This window comes from Mus caroli, unplaced genomic scaffold, assembly GCF_978045245.1.
Source record: "Mus caroli unplaced genomic scaffold, Mus_caroli_1 scaffold_8, whole genome shotgun sequence".
Classification (NCBI taxonomy): Eukaryota; Metazoa; Chordata; class Mammalia; order Rodentia; family Muridae; genus Mus; species Mus caroli.
Window position 1 is genome coordinate 80,399,832 of NW_028227263.1, and position 22,440 is coordinate 80,422,271.

Genomic DNA, 22,440 nt, shown 5'->3' on the forward strand with positions numbered 1-22,440 from the left:
TTGGGGTGCCCAGGACTGGGTCGGGTGGGAATGCTGCGTTCTGATGATGGTGAGTGGTCTTGGTTTCTGTTAGTAAGATTCTTACATTTGCCTTTTGCCATCTGGTAATCTCTGGAGTTAGTTGTTATAGTTGTCTCTGGTTAGAGCTTGTTCCTCAGGTGATTCTGTTAGCCTCTATCAGCAGACCTGGGAGACTAGCTCTCTCCTTAGTTTCAGTGGTCAGAGCATTCTCTGCAGGCAAGCTCTCCTCTTGCAGGGAAGGTGCCCAGATATCTGGTGTTCAAACCTGCCTCCTGGCAGAAGTTGTGATCCATTCACCAGTGGTCCTAAGATCCCATGGAGAGTCCTGTGGGGACCTTGTGGGTGTCTGTAGACTCTGCGCCCAAAGTTCCCCGGTGCTGGCACGGATCAGAGGGACTTGTAACCCTGGTCAGGCCAGGTTTTCTGCTTCCTTAATTAATTCAGTCTCAGGTTCCGTGCGATTGGATTGGAGCAGAAGTTGTGTTCCACTCACCAGAGGTCTTAAGATTCCGTGGGGGGTCCTGTGGGGACCTTGGGAGTGTCCTCAGACTCCACACCCAAGTTACTCCGGTGCTGCTGTGGACCGGAAGGGACTTGTGACCCTTGCTTGGGTTTTATCTTCAACATTTTCCTCTAGTTCTGTCTGGAACATCTCTGACTACTTACATTGCCTACCTGTTCCTATATACCATCTATTTACCTGTTATGTTCTTGGCCTGTTAATCACATTGGTGTTCCATTCCTGGCCCAATGAGTCCAACTTTCCTCCTAATTTCAGTCCCAATGCTTTCTCTCTGGTTCTTTAATCCTTCTCCTTTGGCATGCCTTGCAGTTTTTCCTTGGTATAAAGAAACGGTGTGCAGGACTGAAGGAACTTTTAGAAACAGTAACACTGGCTGGGAGAAGCCCTGGCTGGTCAGTTCCTTCCAAAAGGATCCTTCTGTCGAAGAGCAGGTCCATTTTGCCTCATTTTCTTTCCTACCTGGAAGCTCTCACCTCCCTGCTGAAGGATGGAGACATTTCTCTGATATTTATATCGAGCACTTGGCTGAGCCTTTCCAGGTACATCTTACAAAATCGTGAGAGACCTTCCACAATGGGGTCATCTGGTGGTTTTAACTCTTAACAGTTTTTTTCATCTTGATTTCAATGGCCACAGAGCTTCCATGAATGAATCTCCAGTGTGTTTTCTGCATACTGGGGAATCATTGCTTCATCCTGTCAGCTTTGTTAACACTGTGAACGACCTTAGTAGATTTCCTGTGCTAACCACATTTACATTCCTAGAAAGAACACTACTTTCTCAAATCTGTATCGTTTAATGCCGTTGGATTCTGCGTGGCTAGATTTCCTTTAAACTTCTTGAATCCGTATTACTAGGATAGGTCATTAACTTTTTGTTAAACTTTTTGTCTGGTTTTTGTTTGTTTGCTTGTTTTGTTTTGGGAGACAGGGTTTCTCTGCATAGCCCTGGCTCTCCTGGAACTAGCTCTATAGACCAGGCTGGCCTCAAACTCACAGAGATTCACCTGCCTCTGCTTCCTGAGTGCTGGGATTTTAAAGGCATGCACACCCAGCTTCTTTGTCAAGTTCTTAAGTGAGATACATTCTTGGCTTATAGGTGATTGGCTATTTCTCTTTCCTTTTGAGCTGTGGATGGTAACAGAAGCCCTGGGATGCCCTGGGGGTTTGCTGCCCTTGGGTTGTGGGACAGCATTTGTTTCTCTGCTGTTTATGTTCATCTCTTCAGACTGTCTAAAGAGAAGCCTTTACCTGTGTCCATCTAGATCAGTGGTTCCCAACCTTCTTGATGCTGTGACCCTTTAATACAGTTCTTCAGATTGTAGTGACCATCCCCCAACCATAAAATTAATTTGTTGCTACTTCATAACTGTAATTTTGCTTCTGTTATGAATTGTAGTGAAAATCTCTGTGTTTTCCAATGGTCTTAGGTGACTCAAAGGGTCATTCAAATCCCCAAAGGGGTCATGACCCACAGGTTGAGAACTGCTGCTCTAGAGGCTTTTGGGGTTGAAGAAAAAAGTGCAAATAGACTTCTGGCTTCTGAACCATGAGAACAGTTTTCATGGGCATGACATTGCCCTTGGATGCCCAGGAAGACTTCCGTAGGGAGAAATAGTTCTCACAACGTGAAGGTAGGATGCCACTGATAATACACAGCTGGGCAGATTGTGTTCTTTGAGTCCTGTCTTCCCTTGGAAACAAAGGTGAATATGAATACCTTTTGCACGAGTGTGTTGCAGACCAACTTCACAGTAGCTCGGGAGTAGGAGAAAGGGACTGAGGATAGATTTGGGTTTAAAACGTCTCCAGCACCAACTCATAAAAGTATGTTGATGTCACAGCAGCTCTTTATAAAGTAATGCTTAGAGTGCCTGTTGCTGTCCAAAGATAATGAAATATGACACTACGCTCTTTGAACTAAAAATTAAGGGCAAATTAAAATTCGAGTGGGGGCCATTTGAATAGAAATGCTTGCTCACTGTGGCACGTACAAGATTGCCTTTTAGTTCAGGTAGTAGAGGAATTCAGCCCATGGATTTGCTGTCTCAACTACAATGGTTCCTTTCCCTCCCCACTCTTTTTCATTTATACATTCAAAATATTTTCTACATGCTTTGCAATAAATAGTGTGCTTGTATTTACTTTTCAAAAACAAACAACCCCCCCCAAAAAAAAAACCCTGTCCCCAACAAAGTAATCATTCCTTTCCAAAGAATATCTCTTTGATGCCATCTGACAAATCAAAGCAGCTATCATTTGGTGCTGGGTTCAGTTTTCCACTGAAAAGAACATGGGATTCTCAGTGCCTTTCTCTGCCTCTCTGAAGCCCACAGTCCTCTGTTCTCACTTCTTTCCTTATGTGCTTGGCTTCTAGGTAATATTTTCCATTAGAGCCACGGGAGACTAAGCAATACACTTTAAATTCCATTGTCCACACTAATGACCTGTTGCTGGACGGCATTCTATTTTTTTTAGGTGGTTGTTGTTGTTTTGTTTTGTTTTGTTTTGTTCCCCCCCCCCCCCCCGATATTATACAGAGCTTGGTGGAGAGGCCAGCAGTGTGGGATGGGGATTTAGTCCCAGGATTTTCGAAGCTGTTTATGCAACAGGAATGTTCCTTATGTAAGCCTGGAAGTGCTGCTGATGCGCTAACCTCCCTTTCCCATCTCAGCTTTCATTCATTAGCAAGCCGCTCTTGCTTTCATGATACCACATTAAATGGCTAAAAGGAAAGGAGGAAAAAAAACTTGTTTACTGTACACAATAACTTAAGTCTCCACAAAAACATCCATTGGGTTCAAGGAACCACAGGGAGTTCTGAGAAGCTGGGCTGAGGAGGCTTTGTTTTCGATGCTCCAGGCCAGGCCCTTAACTCACTTCCCATTGCTCCCTAAGAGCAATCAAACTCAGATGTAGGGAAATAAAAAGGGTTTTACAATACAAGAAAACAACGAATGAACGCACAAACAGGACACTCTCTTTTGCATTTGGGGGGGGGGGGGCTGAAGATAAATTTCCATGTAACAGAAAGTGTTGAGTGAGGGAAACCACTGAAGTTATATGGTCATAAACATAAATTAGCAGTGAGTAATAATTGTGAGAAACAAAGGAAATGTAGTCTTGGGGCTGGCCCTGGCACAGGAGTAAATAGCTGGCTGTTTATGTAACCCTCAGAGCGAGCAAGCGAGCGAGCAGAACACAAGAGGCACACACAGGATACTGGGGGCACTGAGCAGGACACTCCCAGACCTCCCTTCTTTATCTCATCGCCCCGATGCTCTGTGCCTTCTGCCCAGTGAATCATTTGCAATGATTAACTTGGATGCTCTTACAGATGTTCATCACAAAACAGCCCACACCAGGCTGTGCCAATGCCCCTCCTACGGCAAAGCACTGTTCCCTCCACTAGGGTGGCAACCAAGCCAGGTTAGCCTTGCAAAGCCCCCCTGTGCTTTCCATGACATCAGCTGCAGAAGAAGAGCCGAGGCATCCACACAGACCCTGACACTGGGCTAGAAGCCTGTCCAGGTGTTTCTCTTCTCTCCCGGCTCTGTGAGCATCCTGGGAAATGTTGGGATAGCCAGGTGCCGCATTAGCCTGGCTTTGTGAGGTGGGCAGTCCAGTGAAATGGACTCAAGTTTGACAAGGACAGGGACAGTATGTTTCATCAGAGAAAACGTGGAACCTTGGCCTAGATACATCAAGGTGGCAGACCCTGCTCTCTTCCTTAGTTATTCTTTAGCTAATATTTGCTGAGCAGTTGCCTACTATGTGCAGCTGAGAAGAAGGCTTGTGTGATGTTCACTGTGTCCATAGGAAGCACTAGGAAAGCATTCTGAATAAGGGGCCCAGCCTTACTAGGATTCTATTGCTGTGATCAGGGCAACTTTTATAAAGGACAACATTTAATGGGGGCTGCCTTACAGTTTCAGAGGCTTAGTCCGTTATTAGCTTGGCAGGAAGCATGGCAGCATCCAGGCAGACAAGCTGATGGAGAAGGAGCTGAGAGTTCTACATCTCGATCCGAAGGCAGCCAGAGGGAGCCAGAGGGAGACTCTCTTCAGCAGGCAGCCAGGAGGAGGAGCCTCTCATTCCACACTGGGCAGAGCCTGAGCACAGGAGCCTCCAAGGCCACCCCCATAGCGACCCACTTCCTCCAACAAAGCCACACCTCCTAATAGTGCCAATCCCTGGGCCAACCGTATTCAAACCACCACAGGCCCCTTCCCCCAGGTTGCATCTAAGTGCTACATGAAATTGTGACCCTGTGTACATGGCTGCCTTTGGCAGTGGGAGTTCAATGATGCACAGAACATAGGAGCCTTCCTGTGGTTCTGAACTATCTGTGCGTATGCCAGGGTGTGAGGGAAAGGGCTAAGATGGTGGCGACCTCAGCAGGAGCTCCTAGGAGTGAGGTAAGTGAAGGCCTCTAATTATCCCACAACTGTGCCCTGAAAGCACACTGTACCATATTGTTCAGACATCTAGAAAATTCCTGCCAAATAAAGGAACAGTGCAAGCCATCAATGTAAGTCATATGTATTGTCTGTAATGTCCCAGTAGCCAATTCAAAACAAAACAAAACAAAAAATTAAAAGTAGTTAAAAATGATCTTACCAATGTATTCAACTCAATATGTCTAATATATTATTATTCAGCACTCAGTTGGCTTTCCATGTCTGTGGATTCTGGGTCCTCAGACTCAGTCAATATCAGAGTAAAAACAAACATATCTGAGGTCTAGAGAGGGCTTAGTGGTTAGGGACACTTGTTTCACAGTCATGAGGACCAGAGTTTAGATTCTAGCGCTCACATAACAATCTCGATATCTGGAACATGCCTATAACCCCAGCTCTGTGGTGAAACAGAGACAGGAGGATCACTGTGGCTTGCTGGCTTCCAGAGTAGCTGAGAAAATGTTAGCACGGGGCTCAGGGAGAGACTCTGCCTCACAGAAATAAGCAGAGAGCAGTAGAGGACATGCAATGCCCTCTTCTGGCATCTGAGTATGAAGAAGCACACACACACACACATACACCATCTGAGTGCACACAAGTTGGAGCATAAGGTCCTTACGCTCACAGATAAACACTAGGAAGACCAGGCATGTCAACCATGGTTGTGTCTTTAACCAGAGAAATGTATAGCTTGTTCTTCCACCAAGAAGACTGGGAGTGGAGGTGACCACTAGCCTGGCGAACTGTGCTATCTGAAGGTTCAGGCTATACCAAACTTCCACATGCTGGACTGGAGGTGGCTAATAGTGTAGGCAATCTTTGCACTATCTGTAAGATCAGCCTCTCCCCCCAAACTCCCACAACCAGGAGATAGATAATAGCCCAGATCATCTGTATCACTGAGACCACATCAGATCCCCCATAGGCCCTTGAGATAATTCATGTAGTCTAGCTCTAAAACCCATCTTCATGGAAGAAATGACATGTACTTTGAGAAGAGTTTCGATGTAATTATGCATCCTTGTGCACAAAGGATTGTGATACACTAGGACTGCCCCCCCCATTGTAATGTACTTAACTATACCTAGAATAAACTGCCCAGTATCAGACACTAGGAGTTTGAACAAACACTGGCTACTAAGTTGTGACAAACTCGATTTCCTTCTTACTTCATGAAGATTGATATACTCTGTTGACTGTGGCCTTTGCAAAGACCACCCCCACACATAAACATATGTTTACAAAGAAAATCATAACACACACACACACACACACACACACACACATCTGTCACTACTAAAAATATACAGGCCTTTCTTCTTGTCATTATTCCCAAAACAACATATCAACAATTCCTTTTTCTTTTCTATTCTCATGTTTATATGTTGTGTCTAGGGGTATATATGTATGTATTTGCATGTTTGGGGGTGGGCATGCCTTTGGATGTGCATACCAACAAGTGGAGACCATAGGCTATGTCAGGAATTCTATATCCTTTATCATGCTTTTACTTTGTCATTGAGGCAGGGTCTCTCAATCAAACCCAGAGCTCACTGATATAGCTAGTCTCATCAGCCACCCTGCCTCTGCCTTCTGAGGCTGGGATGATTGGCAGGCCACCACTCCCTCCTGTCATTCTAGGTTCTCATGCTTGCACAGCAAGCACTTTAATCATTGAGCCGTCTCCCCAACCTCTTTGCATTTGACATAATGAAGAAAGGGCCTATATCATGAGAATAACAAAAATGCTGATCGCATTGGTCAAAGAGGACCCAAAGGAGGCAGAGACATCTGCATTAATAGGGTGGAAGCTTTCCAGGGGGAGAGAAGGTAATTCTTCGTAGCCGATCAGTATTGTACCACAATTCCTGATACACGCTATTCTTGTAGATACCTGTATTTGTTGTTTTTAAGATGGTTTTTTTGTTTGTTTGGTTGGTTGGTTGGTTTTTGTTTTGTTTTTTGTTTGTTTGTTTGTTTGTTTGTTGTTTTTGGTTTTTTGTTTGTTTGTTTGTTTTGTTTTTTCGAGACAGGGTTTCTCTGTGTAGCCCTGGCTGTCCTGGAACTTACTCTGTAGACCAGGCTGGCCTCAAACTCAGAAATCTGCCTGCCTTTGCCTCTGCCTTCCAAGTGCTGGGATTAAAGGCTTGCGCTACCACTCCCGGCTGAGAACAGTCTTTTGGTGAAGAAGGAAGCAGGAGGAAACACAGGCCTGCTACTAAGGCTCAGCTTGGAGCTGTGGCTAGGACAGCACAGCTTAGGCAGTGACAGACTTCACACCATGGCCCGGCCTAGCCTAGCCTTGCTCTGTGTGTGCTGGTGACTGCCTCTCACAGTCAGCACTGCTCTCCTCTCAGTCTGTCCTCATCTTCACTTATCCCAAGGAAAATTGAAGGCAGAGGGACCCTACCCCCTACTGCTGAGCCCCTGAGCGACCTGCATTGCTTCTCAGAAGCCTCACCTCTGTCTTAACCCCCACCACTTTGTCTCTAGTGGGACCACTGGGAGGATTATGGCCAGAGTCCCAGATGGATTGTTTTCTGGCCATAGCTTCTCTTAGCTACCGTGGGTGTCTCTCACTGATTCATTGGTCCTGGTACTGTGGGAGTCCCTCCAGAGTCCAGGGTCTGTTGTTTTCTGTTATGTCAACCCACACACTCCCACAGTCTGATTCTCAGTCTTCCCTAGACTTTGGCCATTGCTCTATTATAGCTGTGTTCTCTCTCTCTCTCTCTCTCTCTCTCTCTCTCTCTCTCTCTCTCTCTCTCTGTGTGTGTGTGTGTTTGTGTGTGTGTGTGTTTGTGTGTGTGTGTGTGTGTGTGTCCATCCCTAGGAGCTCAGTTTGGATTCCACAGGACAGAGGCTTCTCCCCTGGCCTTCACTCCACTCTTCTGGGCTCTCTTTTTCCTGGGATTGTCAACCCTTCCTCGAGTCTGGGTCAATGGAAAGCAGCTTCTGTCCACAGAGCTTCCCTCACACCTTCCTGGCATGGCCCATGGGAGGGCCTGAGGTCTGGAAGACTATCCCTTCTCCCTGCATGTGTGCAGGATGTGAACCAGTTGTTCCATTATGTGTGGTTATAGGGGGTGAGCCCCATGCCAGGAAAAGCACGATGTTGGGCAAGCATGTCCCAGGAGTCCCTTGGATGAAGGTCTAGGGATGAGTAGAGCTGGCAGAGGAAGAAGAGGAACCAGTGGTAGGAACAATGTGGTAAAAGGTCTCAGGTAGGAGGGGGCAGCCATGAGCTAGCCAGCGGGCTGAAGCAGCACAGCGAAAGAGGACTGAGGCTGGGGCACAGGGCACTGGGCTATGGGGTGTCTCAGCATGTTTTCTATCTTATATTCTGAACTTCAATGGGAGAAGGTAGGCCTGGGGGTAACTGACACTAGACTTCCCATCACCCCTAGTTCCCCACAACTCACTGCTGACTCAAGGTAGGTATTCATCATGGCCATGGGGTCATGGAAGATGCAGAGCTCTCCCAGGCTGACAACTTTCCAGCTTTTCTTTTCAGTCTCCTGAGGACCCAACCTTTGCTTAGCCCCTCTCCTGATAGTCTCCTGCCTATTCACAAAGGGCACCCCACTACAACCACGTTCTGTATCTTCATTTCCTCCAGGACTAAAACATTCCACACTTCAGGGAAACTCCTTAAACAGGATGGTAAGACAACTCAAAATAGCTTCAGGAAGTCCCTGAAACTGACCAGATCCACTAAGCCCCTCCTTGCCAGCGTAAGCAATAGCAAGAAAATGACAAGAAAAACTCCAAGACAAGGCAAGCTGCAAAGATGATCCTGAGACCAGGCCAACTGCTTGGGAAAGATTTACACCATCTGAGTCACTTGGAAAGTACTCTAACCTGTTGAGCTACCTGCAGGCTCTGTAGTGTGTTGCACATTTTCTAGCTTCTATGAGCTATCTATCACCCATGGTAGGGTGGGCTTTGATGATGCAGCTGTGTTTGAGTGATTTCTGTTCCTGTAATAACCCCTCATCCATATTCTTGTAAGTAACCCCAAAAAGCCCACTGGTTCATCAAGTCGGCCTTCAGTGGTATCCATACTTTGTACTGTCCCGAGCTCCCTATCTGGGATGAGGAGATGTGTGTGTTGTATCTCCCCAGGAAATGTTTTGTCACATACAAAAATCATTGTACTCCACAATGGTGTGTTCACCCAGGAAAAAGATTATGGGTGGGCTAAGTCAGCACAGCTCACACCCTGGCAGTGGGATAAGTTTAGGAGCAAACATGTGGCCCAGGTCAGGCCAATACAATCTTATGGGTTTTATCAGTTGGTTGGCCTGTGTGTATCCCAGGCTGTGGTCCTGGAGCTGCTGGGTTCCTTGGCAGAATCTGCCTGAGCACAATGCCAAGCCAAAGAAAACTGAGCAGCAGTGACAACTCCTTCCATCCGGCAGAGGCAGCTCTACCTGCAGCCACTCCGTTAACTTTTAAATCGCATGAATCAGTGGATTTCCTTTCAGCGTAAGCCAATTTGACTCGTGTTCCCATCCTTTGAACTTGCCAAGTTCTGGCTAGTCTAACATCCCTAGCCAGGCCTCATCCCCCTCATCCTTCCTGTGGCTTTCCTCAGCCCATCCCATGGCATGGAACCTCTCAGTTGCCTCCAACTGTCAATTAGGGGTCTGTAGGTTGAGAGAGGCTCCACACTCCTTGTGCAGCTCTGCCCTTGCTAGCCTGTAGTTCCACAGACACTTGTCAGTTATCAGACACACTGCCAACCTCCAGGGCGCTGTGCTCACCGTACTTCAGACCCCAGCCCTTCTGATCCTGCTGGGCAGGGTCGGCAGAAGGGACAGACTCCTGGGGCTCTACAGCCTGACTACTACACACTCTCCTGGCTCACACCACCTCCTGGGAGTATCAAGCCTGCCAGGGCAGATGAGCATTGGACACACGATGCTGGCAGGGGGTTGGTAGGCAGGCTTGATTTTTTCCAGTGGCCTTTTCCAAGCCAGAAGGAACTAATATGTGAGCTCCCCTGATTTAACCACAATAGGGGCTGCCAGGGCACCTGGGTTCCTCCTGTGTGTGCCAGGAATGGTGTGGGTACGCCTCCACAGTGATGGAAAATATCATGGATGTGAGAGGGGCAGAAGCCATCAGGGGCTTCCTGCATGTGGACTAATGAAAGTCAACCCTGTTTGGGGATGGACAGGTTCTGTTATGCTGTCTTCTTCCTGGGTATCGGGGGCCCAGGAAAAGCAACTCCATGCTTCAGAACCTCAGTGTCTCCTTCCACAAGCTGGATGTACAAAAATGCATCTGCCAAGGTCTGTGCTAGAGAGGAAGGACCACACCACCCACATGGGAGGCGAGTGACTGGCTAACACTTCTCAAGTGATCTGCAGATCATTGGTGCCATTGTAGTCACCCTACAAGGCAGGGTATCCCCATTTCACACACAAGAGGCAGAAGCTCTGCAGGAAGATTGTCTGAGGTAACAAGAGCAAAGTCCCTAGGACCATGATTCTATGACACTCAGAGTTGTTGCCTTAAATGGAAAACACCAGGCAAAGGCTGGCCAGGAACCCCAGTTCTCTTCTGGGGTTCAGTTATGAGCCTCTTGATTTAGGGGTCTAGGCAGCATGGGGAAAGAGAATTCTAAAACTAGAGGTGATCCCAACCAGGATGAGAGAGTAGTGCAGGTGGAAGGAGGCTGCTCAGTGACTCAGGAGGAAGCATGGGGGCCCAGGGCTGGAATAGCCTCAGGAGGCCTGAGAGCTGTTCTAAAAATAAAAGCAGACTGTCCAAGTCAGGTGAGAGGCAAGACTTTGAGAGGAGAGAAAGTCCATGAAAAGTCGCCAAGAAGAGCCTGAGACATATGCTGTTGCGTGGAATAATGAGGAAAAGCTGCTCCTCTCCCACAGTGACGTAAATCATCCTGCGACCCTCGGGGCGGGAGCCACTGTCCAGCACCTAATTCTTCACAGCTGTTACCACCAGGAAAGGATTGGAGGAAGAGTGAGCAGGGGGATGCAGGGCGGGTACTGAGAGACTGGGAGATGTCGGGGTGGGGAAGAAGGGATACCGAGGTACTCAGAGCAGAGAGGCCCATCTTGTTCCTGATCTCTTGGTCCCAAATTTGCTCTGTGAAGCAGAAAGCAGGCAAGTCCTAAAGTAGCGTTAGGACTATGATCAAAGATGTAAAAGAAGTCTGGAGACCAAGGAGACCAAGCAGAGGTCTGGCTGACTATGGTAGTACCCCAGAGCTCTTGACTCTAGCTGCATATGTATCAAAAGATGGCCTAGTCGGCCATCACTGGAAAGAGAGGCCCATTGGACTTGCAAACTTTATATGCCCCAGTACAGGGGAACGCCAGGGCCAAAAAGTGGGAGTGGGTGGGTAGGGGAGTGGGGGGGGGAGTGTATTGGGGACTTTTTGGATAGCATTGGAAATGTAAATGAGGAAAATACCTAATTAAAAAAATTAATTCTCCAAAAAAACAAAAAAACCAAAAGACAAAAGAAAGCTTGGCTGGCTTTCAACCTGAAAGAGCCCCCTTACCTACAGTCCCCTCCCCAAGAGCCTATCAGCACTGGACTGAGCAGAGAGGTTCTAGCACTGGCTAGATCCTGATTCCCATCTCTGATCTCTATACAGCTTGGACCTATACGTGGTGGTGTTTTGAGTAACGTGGCTGGATACCTGGTGAGGCTTCACAGCCAGTTATATCTACAGCACAATTAAGGAGGAGGGATCAGACAAGGAGTGCCCTAGAGACCTATAATTCCTCCTGAATATTTGGGCCAGGGAGAGGAGGCAACTCCAGTAGTCATTCTAATGACCCTCAGCCCTGTGTGTGCCTTGGGACCTGGAGACATGCTAAGTATCCATTTGGAAGAATGTTTGAAATACACTAAGGCCAAAATCCACTCATGCCCCTGCCCCCAGAAGAACCTGATCCTGTCCTCAGGATTCACAGTAAGGGGTGAGATACCTGTGCTCTCTTTCACAGATTGACAGCTTGGGACCAAGAGACCAGAAACAAGATAGGCTTACCTACCCTCCCCACCCTCTCTCCTTCCTCCGGAAGTTCACCGTCTGTATTTCTTACAATCTTGCTGCCTGGTGACAGGAGACACATGGAAGGAGATAAAGAGGACACACAGGGCTTCCTCAGCTTCTACAGCCAGTGGGCTCCAAGTCCAGCCCAGGACATCTTAGCCGCCACTTTTGAAGGTGGCTTGATTATGTGTTCTGCTACATCAGAGCAACCTGAGCCAATCAGGCACAAAAAAAAAAGCCCACAGAGGAGAACAGAGTGAAACTGCTCATCATAGCCCAGAGGTCTGTCTGGAGAGCCACAACTTGCTTACAGTAGAGATCTCTGGAATCCTGCTGGACCAATTGGGTTCTGGCTGCCATACCCTTGAATCTGAAGCTCACTGGGATTGGGTAATGGTAGTGGATCCCAGCTGAGCTGTTAGAACTCAATGTATTGACTGATTTTCTTGATAGTGTGGCAAAATGCCCAACAGAAGCAGTTGATGAGAGAGCAGGCTTATTTGGCTCATAGTATTGAGAGGGCACAGTCTACCTTGGTAGGAGAAATCATGGCGGCAGAAGCATTTGATCGGCTACATTGTATCTATGGTAGAAAGCAGAGAGAGGTGAACATTGGTGCTCAGTTGGCTTTCTTTCCCCATCTCTCTTTTCCAAGGATTTCCTCAAGTCTTTATGTTCACTATAGGAAAAAGATTTTGGAAGCCTGGGATTATAGTAGGAGGGGTTATCCTCTAAACCCTTAGGGATTACAATAACAGGCCAGCCATGACATCTTCTTGTACATAGGACCAGGGTGTCTGGCTTCCCTCCAAGCCAGAAGGCACAGTGAGAGCTTGTGGGGGTCTTCCTGACTTTGGGATGTCATATGCTACCTCCCCCATAGCTGTTGCTCTCCTTGGTGCCTCCCCCAGCCCCAGGCCCAGCAAAGTCTCTGCTTGATGAACATGTGCAGAGGGAGCCATAGGCACTGGGCAGAGAGGTAGAAACCTGGCCCTGGGCTTCCACCTTCTGTAGCTTTGACTTCACCATCTTGCCTGGCAAAGCTTCTTCTTTCCACCCACCCCACCTGAAAGCCAGGAGCACGGGTGGTAAGGAGATTTACCATCCTTTGAATCTCCTCTGCTTTACGACTGTTGTAGAGTTTTACAACCCAGACAAGCCCAGCATGGACACATTAGATCAGCTTTTTAGCCTTAGCTGCCTGGCCAAGTCTATGACAACACTGCCCTCCTGGGATGACCAACAGCTGCCCGGCCTCAGGGCCACCTCCACAAGCCCTGCCTTTCTGAGAGCTGCCAGAATGATCCACCCAGGCTGGCAGCCTACAGCTCCAGATGTAGAGGCCTCGCCTGCCATGGGCTGGAGACTTTCTCAGCAATTCTGAGGGCTCTTGCCCTTCTATGGATTCCCCAGCACTCCCACATGGAGCAGTGCAGGGCAATCTGAGGAGGAATCCTGGTAGGCCTGAGTTTTTAATCCCAGCTCCTGAGAATTAGCAATTGACCTGGTGTTTACAAGCCATTCTGCTCAGCACTGGGTGCTGTATTTGCTTCAAAGGACTTGGTTCTCCATCTTGTGAGGTGAGGGACTTCTGACATCCCCATTATACAGAACATGAAACAGAAGCCCAAGGCACATAAGAAACATGCCCTGGCTGGTTTTCCTGGGCTCCCCCACAGGAGTCTAGAAGAGAAGGCCATCATTATTGTTTGCTGATACAGTCACTGAAGGCTAGGACAGAAGCTGAGACATGCTCCCTCCTTGCACATGCTTGTAAGTCTGCTGGACCAGAGCTGAAACTATGTAACAACAGAGTGAGTGACCACCAACCAGGAAAAGCATTCCTGAGCACTTCCTTCCCAGACAGCCTTGGTTTTCCTAGAAGCACTAAACCACTTCCAGCTCTGCCATCTCAGATACTTCTGAGTCCTGTGATCAGAGGACCAGCCAGCCTGGATGGAGTGCTTGGGGCAAAGGCTCTTTCCCGATGGCACACAGGCTTCCTCAGTCCTCTGGGAAGTCACTATATTAACTCACATACTTCTGGGAAGTGTGTAGAGTCTTGAGGACATTTCCTTTGATTAAGCTGTCCTAGTTTGGAGCAGCTAAAGCAATGGTACTTATTTTCCATCTGTCTAGAATGGCAGCCCCACTCAGAACTCTGCAAGGTTTGGTGTGATTCTGCTATGGACTCTGCTGAAACCTCTGTGGCTGCTGGAGGAACTCAGTGCTCCTCTCCCAGATGGCCAAAGGCAGTTGAGTCTTCAGGGGAATCAGAATACTGGATAGAGCAATCAGAAGGCTCTCAGTCAAAGACTAGCCAATGCAGACAACTCTAGTCAAATGCTAAACCAATCAGAAGCTTCCTCGAGATTTTTAACGTGGGATGGGAGTGGATTGGGACATCCCAAAAGAAAGAGGCCTACAGCACAACATGGCATCAGTAATAGTGTGGGGGGTTAGTGCCTGTGTGTGGCATGGATCCCAAGTTGGGCGGGTCTCTGGATGGCCTTTCCTTCAGTTTTTGCTCTATTTTTTTTTTTTTTGTCTCTGCATTTTCTTTAGACAGGACAGGAGCCTAGCATGGCTGTCCTCTGAGAGGTTCTACCAGCATCTGACTGAGACAGATGCAGATACAGCCAATCACTGGACTGAGATCAGGGACGACCCCTATGGAAAAGTTAGGGAAAGAACTGGAGGAGCTGAGGGGAATTGCAACCCTATAGAAAGAACAACACTATCAACTAACCAGACCCCTCAGAGCTCCCAGGGTCTATACCACCAACCAAGGAGCATACATGGGCTGGTCCATGGGCCCTGCTACATATGTGGCAGAGGACTGCCTTGTCTGGCCTCAGTGGAAGAGGATACCCTTATTCCTGTAGAAACTTGATGCCTCAGGGAAGGAGGATGCTAAATGGGTGAGGTGGGAGTAGGTAGGTGGGTGGTAGAGCACCATCTCAGAAGCAAGGAGGAGGAGAGGTGGGGTAAAGAACTTGTGGAGGAGGGACCAGGAAAGGGGGCAGCATTTGGACTGTAAATAAATAAAATAATTAATAAAACAAAGAAAAGAAAAGAGCTGGCTGGCATTTGGGGCGAGAAGAGGTGAGAGTCCTAGTGAGCTGGGTGGCCTGATTCTATTGGTCCCACTGGGGGAAAGCATAGGAAAATCCCAAGATTCGAGTTGGAAAAAGAGACATTGTTCCAACCCTGCTTTGTGGGGGAAATAATCACCAAATGAAGTTCCTGTGATAGAATTAACTCTAGAAAGTGCCTTCTCCACATAGCCAATCCCGAAACAGTTTCGGCTAATAGCTTTTACATTCATAAACACAGAATCAAAATCCCTCAGGCCTGAGACAGTGAACCGGACATGTCCTTAATTCAGCAACTGAATTCTATCTCTCTGGCCCTCTCCTCTCTCTCCCACCCTGCTGCTCCTCTGGGACATTAGTATATAGTTTCTCATGAAACCAACACACAACTAACATTTAATTCTTAGCATGCTTTTAGTTGTTCATTTGTGACAGAATTTGCTATGTATGGCCTGCAACTTTTCAGGCTGGCCTCCAACTCATTATCTTCTTGTCTACACTTATTTCCCAAACACTGTTGTTACAGGCGTGCCCTGCCATACCCCATCCTCTGCTTAACTGCATTTTAAAGAGCAACCCCTTAAGTAAGGTGCTTGAAAGGCCATGGCTAGCTTCCTTTGAGTTTCTGTAGGTTGTTTAAAAAGTAATTTTAAAAATAATTAGTTTTTTTTCTTTCACATTTCCTTCTTCAAACCTGACCAGCTTCGCAAGACTTTGTCCTATACAGTAAATGTATGAACCAGCTCTGGTGGAATGTATCTTGAATCCTAGTACTTGGCAGACTGGCACAGGAGGATTGCACATCAGAGAAGGACTGTTTAAAAATGAACAGAAAAGTATGTGGGATCTTCACTGCCACGAGACTTGTCTTGTTCTTTTGCTAGGTTTTTCCCTCTCACACTTAACACGTAGCGAGTGCCACTCCCTGAGCCAAGCATATATAAACCATCACAGCACTGAGGTTTCATAAAATCTTTCAGGGCAGGATCTCAATAAGCCCAAGATGTCTCACTAAGGCCAACTTCTTGAAGCTTCCCTCATCTTCCTGTACTACCAACTAAAGACCAAACTTTCATCCCAGGAACCTAAACTATGGCAGCTGACTGTCAGACAGGCCAAGGAAGCCAACTGCATAGCCTGTACAAGGCTCTACTTTCTGACTCTGCCACTGTTTCTAGAAATTTGTGAGGTTTGATGTCTCCACCTGATCCTCCCACAGATTGACTTTTAAGAAAGACTCACTTGGATTACTGTCTGAGGGTGAGAGACAGAAAAGAAAGAAACAAGGAGGGAATAGGGACAGAAGGAGGGACCAAGAAGGAGGGTATACGGGCAATGTGGAGTCTGGTCTTATTAGTCATGCTTTGGAATGAAGGATGCCCAAAGCCATTCACACAAAGGTCATCCAGTGTGGAGGTGTCAGGCCTGAGGCCTGGAGAAGGCTAAGGTCCTAGACAGATCTAGGGATGGAGAAGTGCCCCGAGCTCCAGCCAACGTCTAGCCAGACAAGCCTTTCAACCAGCAGCATGAGCATGGAGGAAAGACCAGCAGAGTGAGTGGGGAGCCTGCTTCCCTGACCTCAGCAGCCGCTCCACAGTGACTATTCTCCTCCTCCATACTGTGCCCCAACAGAGTCTGGAGCATGCACGCCTATTCTTGATCGTGAAAAAAGGCTGTCAAGATTGCATAAATTATTTAAACTGCTTCTTCAACACAGCTGTTATGAAGTTGAATTGCAAGCTTACAGGGAAATAAATCGTATTAAGAACAAAGGGACCACTCAGATGTCATCAAACCCATCACTTCCTGATTCATTTCACTACTGGGTTTCTGTTCATCTACAATCAATACCTGGGATGAAAATATCACATAGTGAGCACCGTTTATCTTCTCAACCTCATCCAATGCTGTCAAATCCATGAGAGTGTTCATAACAGATGCTATAAATCCAGAACTGCCTTACACAACTTCTGACCTGCCCTACCTCTGCCCATCCTTCCTGAGTGCTGGCTATCAAGCACTAACGGCACAAGTCCCATGTATGTAGAAATTGTGGGGCTCTCCTTTCCTGTACACGAAATGAGTTCAGAACATGGTCAGTCACTGGGTATTGAATAAAAAAGGCATCTCAACTTCTTCTAGAGTCACGGAGTTTCCCAAATGCTTACAAACAGTCTTCTCTCCATGGGAGACTGGCTCCAGAGCTCCCTGTAGATATAAAGATCTGTAGATGCCCACCTAAGTTCCTGACATAAAATGACACCACATGTGTGGAGATCCTACAGGGGACTCCTGCAGACTTCAACCCCCCTAGAACAGCTAAGACCATGTAAATGCTGAGGGAATACTATCCATGATGACCAGGAAGCAGGGCTGAGGAAATTCACAGTACAGAGGTAACTTTCTTTATCAACCCATGTTCCCTCCCAAGTTGGAGGATTGCATGAGTGTGGGATGTGTGGATATGGAGTCTGCCCTGAAGCTTGGACAGTAGCTAACCTCTACGATCAGCCTGGCAAAAGCCACTTTGAGACAAGTAGACGGCCTAGGCTTGCATCTTGTCACTTCTCTCTGTTCCTAACAGTAGAAATCTCTTTTTTTTTCTTTGTTCTTGAATTTCACTTTGAGCCCCTCACCCCATCCCCAATTTTGGTCAAAATATCTCAAATTACCTCCTTATTTACAGACATCAAAATCCGGTGCTAAGATCCTGCCGCAGAAAGCACCAGCTTGTCCTGGGGCCAGATTTGAAATGAAATAATAACAAAACTCTCAAACCCGAAGATGGCCATTGCCTGAAATATGCGCTTACATTTGAGTCCACTGACTAAAACCACACAGCTGGTGACCCCTCCCTCCCAAGCTAATGGAAGATTTTTTTTTTTTTTATTCACTTGAAACTGCCTGGTCTCCAAAAAGCAACCATCCTTGTGCACTTCTTCTCCTTGGGCTCCCGCTTGGACACACAAGGCATATAAAAACCACATTTGGAGAATTGCTTCTTTCCCAAGAGGCTTTGCAGTCGGTGTCATTTACGAAACATACGACTCCTGCACCCAGCTCTAGAGGTCACTTTAGGTTTCTCCTTGGAGGGAGGCAGAGCTTCTCTTAGCTTAATCCCAATCTGGCTTCCAAAGACTCAAAACCCCTTCCACACAGAAAAGCTGGATAGGCCGGCTGCAGAGGAGCCATAATAAATCCTGAGCAGGCGTCCAAGCTTAAAATGCTATCAGGGGTGGAGAAAGAATTAGCCGGAAATGTGTTGGTTGTGAACTGCACTTACTTCTAAGTACCTGGGTGTGAGACGTTGTTGATTTCTTTCCCTCTCTCTCAACCTATGATGGAACAAGGTGGATTTTTGTTTGATTCTGGAGGGGAATCTTTTGGATTTGCTTTTAAATGAGGACAGTGGTGTCCTGTCCTTTCAATGTCCCCTGGTCATTTGCTGCTTTAATCAACAGACCCATTCATTTGGAGAAAAAAAATGGTAGTTCCAATGCTTAGACAATCCAGGAGGGAGAGGAGGAGGGAGATACATATGCATAGCATATATACATACACAGACATATACACATACACATGCATATATATACATATATATATGTATATATATACACATACACACATGCACACTCACAAACACACACTGTCTCTCATACACAGGCATATACACACATACATACATACATACATACACACTCACAAACACATGTGTATGTACATGCATGCATACATGGACATAGCTGTGCATACATGTACACATATGCATGCATACATGTATACACACACGTATACACATACACACAGAATTTCCACCTCTAGGAATTTAGGCTCTTGAGTGTGTTAGCTTGTTTATCCTTGGCCAAAGGAGCCAATAGGTAAAATGGGATTTCTTCTTCCGCAACAAAGCCTACGGAGGAGCTTTGCTCTCACTTCCCAAGGTCGACATGGATCTGCTGTGTGTCTATCACTGCTGCAGATGGAAAATAATCCATGCAAAAGCAAAGATGCTGCTGAGCATCCTCCTCCCCTCCCACAGCATGCCTGGGGAGTTGCCTTCAGCCACCAGTTTCTAGTTGTGAGGGTGGGCTGCCCTAGAGCCCAGAGGTAGACCCAGATGGAGCTGGACAGCCCTGCCTCTTGCCCATCCCCATCCTGGGGTGCTTGGGGAGCAAGCTGAGCCCCAGGAGGAAGTGAGCAAGCAGCTGGCCAGATGCTTGCCCTCTCCTGGGCAGCACTGCTTGGAAGAGGCAGCTTTCCAGGTGGGAAGTGCAACATCCTGGTGTCTTAAGGGCCTGGCCAGAGATCCAGATGTTTGGCGTCCACAGCCCCCCAACCTGGGTGATTGAATCTGACACTTTTTTTAATAGGGTCTAGGCACAGCTGTCCAAAGGAAGCTTGTCTGTGTTCACTCCTCCCCTCCTGGACCCACTGTGTTCCAAGTTCCGATTCCAGGCAACCTTTGGCAGCTCATTCTTCCACTTTAACACCGGGAAAACCCCAAGAGTCCCCCAAACACACAGGAAGGGGGAACCTGGACTATTTCATGGAGAGGTGAAAGGGGAGTACACAAATCAATTCAGCGAGAGAAGGGAACCATCCCTGGCTAGGGTTTCAGGTAGACAGCCTTTGAGACCATTCCCCACTCTAGGCTCTGAGGACCCTCATGAAAGTTTGACAGACCCCCCAGGCCTGTAGGCCACTGCCTTGGGACGCCTCAAAGGACAAGGAATGGGGGAGTTCATTTGTTTCCTGGTCATTCTCTTTCCAAGCAGTTCAGCATCCCTAGACTCCATAGCCTGGCCCTACTGATGAACCACCTACAGTTCCCAGAATACACTATGTTTCTGCTCCTCTGTGGCCCTTTCCATTTCTCCAGAAAGACAGTAGGTCTTCATCATCATTTATTTTGGCTCAGTTCCAACTGCATGACTCCCTCTTGTCTTCCTTCAGCCCTAGCAAAGTGATGATCCTGCCTTGCACAAGCCCGGGGCCAAGAGATACACTTGTATGTCTTCTGTGAAGAGGAAGTGGCCTTGCCCTTCTCGGTAGCTCCTGCTGAAGACCAGAGCCGGGAATGGCACTAATGTTTACTCATTAGAAGTTTGTTGAATGAAATGAGATTAAATGACTTGAAATGTTAACTGGAAAGGAGCAGAGATAACACCAGAGTCAGAAGGTATAGTAAAAGCACACAGAGGCACTGGTGGTTCAAGCTGCTGCCATGTAATTCAGGTTCTTTCCCATCAGCCTCCTTTGAGAGAGTTGAAAGTCACTAACTTGACAGTGCCAGTCAGGAGACTGTATTTAAGTACCAAGATATTCAGCAGTTTGTGTGAGGGGGTGGGGGTGGGGTGGGGGCGTCAGACAATCCTTGAAAGATAACACAGATGCTGCCAAGGGCTAACCTTCAGCCAAAGCCCAGTCCTGCAGTTTTGGATGTGTTTCTAAAAAGAAGATACACCAGAATGCTACATGGCTGTCCTTAGGCATCCAGCATGCCTGTGTCTTAGTTCTTCCTGAGTAGGTGACAGATCTGCCTCCCAGCAACTCCTAGCATGCCATTCTCCTGTTGCAACAGGCTAAATCTAAAATGTCCCCAAAGGCTTATGGGTCAACAGCTGGTCCTAGTCTGCGATACTGATGCAAGGTAATGGAGCCTCTAAGAGGTAAGGCCTGATCACTGGGGTGTACACTTACCGGGGATGTGGGACTCTGGTCCCTCTTGTTGCTCTGTGTTCTCCAGGCACCATGAGGTGACTGGCTTCCTCAGTCAGCATCCACCATGGTGGCCCATGCCACCACAGCCTAGAGCTGTAGGGTTAAATGAACACAGCCTAAAACCTGGACACTGACTCCAAATAGCTCTTTCCCTTTCTCAGGTTTACTTTTTGTCTGGTATTCACTATAGTAACAGGAAGCTGTCATACAGTGTCTGGGGAATGGGGAAATCTGGCCTTCTGGAGCTCAGATGAGTGACCATCCCCCAGCCTCCCTTTCTCCATCACAGGTCCATCTCTTCCACTTTAAATCGCTGGACAGTATCTGTTTATACTTAATATGATAGTATGTGTAACTGTTAGCAGTGTAGCGCTAGAAGCTCAGTGAGTCACATGGTACAGTGTGTCTAGCATTTGGGTGAGTAGCTCTGTAATGGCAAGCCAGACTGGGTCCTAGTTATATCAGGAAGCCATGCTCGGTCACCCTTGGTACCTTCTACCCCGACACTGTCTCTTCCTTGGACTGGCTTTTTACTTCCTCTGGTGCTGCTGAGCTTTAAAGGCTCCAGGCACAGGAAGATTCTGCTCTCTGGAAGTAAAAGACCCAGGAGAGCCACATCTGCTCCCACTCTGTCTTTAGGGAGATGCCCACCAGGGTTTGCTGTTGATGGCAGCACCCATTCCCCAGCTACTGGGCCTCAACTCCATTGCTGTCTTTATTAAAGTCTACAGTGCCCACCGAAGTAACGATATTTGCTGAATAATGAGTGATCGTAGAACATGGTCCTCTGAGAAAGCAGCTGCCATCTTTATCAGATCAGCTGTGCCTGTTTGCTTGTCCTTAGGAGCAAGACTGTGAGCTGTTGATGATGCATCATAGAAGAAGAGCTCTTTGGAAGTAAGGGGTAGGGCTGCCTCTATGCCGTATTGCTAGGCAGGGATCTCCATAGCAGATAGCCAGAGCCTGAGGGAGCTGAGGCTACCAATCGACTTGCCAATCAATCTTGTACATGATTTGAATGACTTGAATGCTGTTGGCCACCCTTGTGATACTCACATTATCTGGGCTATTGGGGGCAAGGACAGGAAGAGAACAGCATTGGAGATCAGTCTAGGGCAGCCTCGGGCTCCAAGGGAGAAATATTCAAAGTGAGAGTTCAAGAAGTGAATGTGACCTTTGAGTGTAGTCAAGGCCTGGGCCAATCAGTAGGGTTCAACACTGGACGTCTGTGTCCAAACCCAGAATCTGTTGTCCTGCCCTTGCTCTCAGGAAAGCAGATCCATCATGCCTTCCAGTGTGGCCATCAGAGTCAGGGAAGTTAGCTTGCATCAGTTCACCCTCCCAGCCCATCTCCAGCTTCTGCGCTGTGAACTCACTCTCTGCCCTTGCCCTTCTCTAAGCTCCCAATTTTTTACTATCTTCCTAGGCCACAATGTCACATATGATCAATAGGCCCTAACTCTCGATAGGTAAAAATTGTGTTGGAAGTTTTCCACCGTGGTAACAAAATGCGTGAGAAAAACAGCTTCAGGGCAGAGAGTGTTTATTCTGGCTGAAGGTTTCAGAGGCATTTATGTGTTCATGGCCA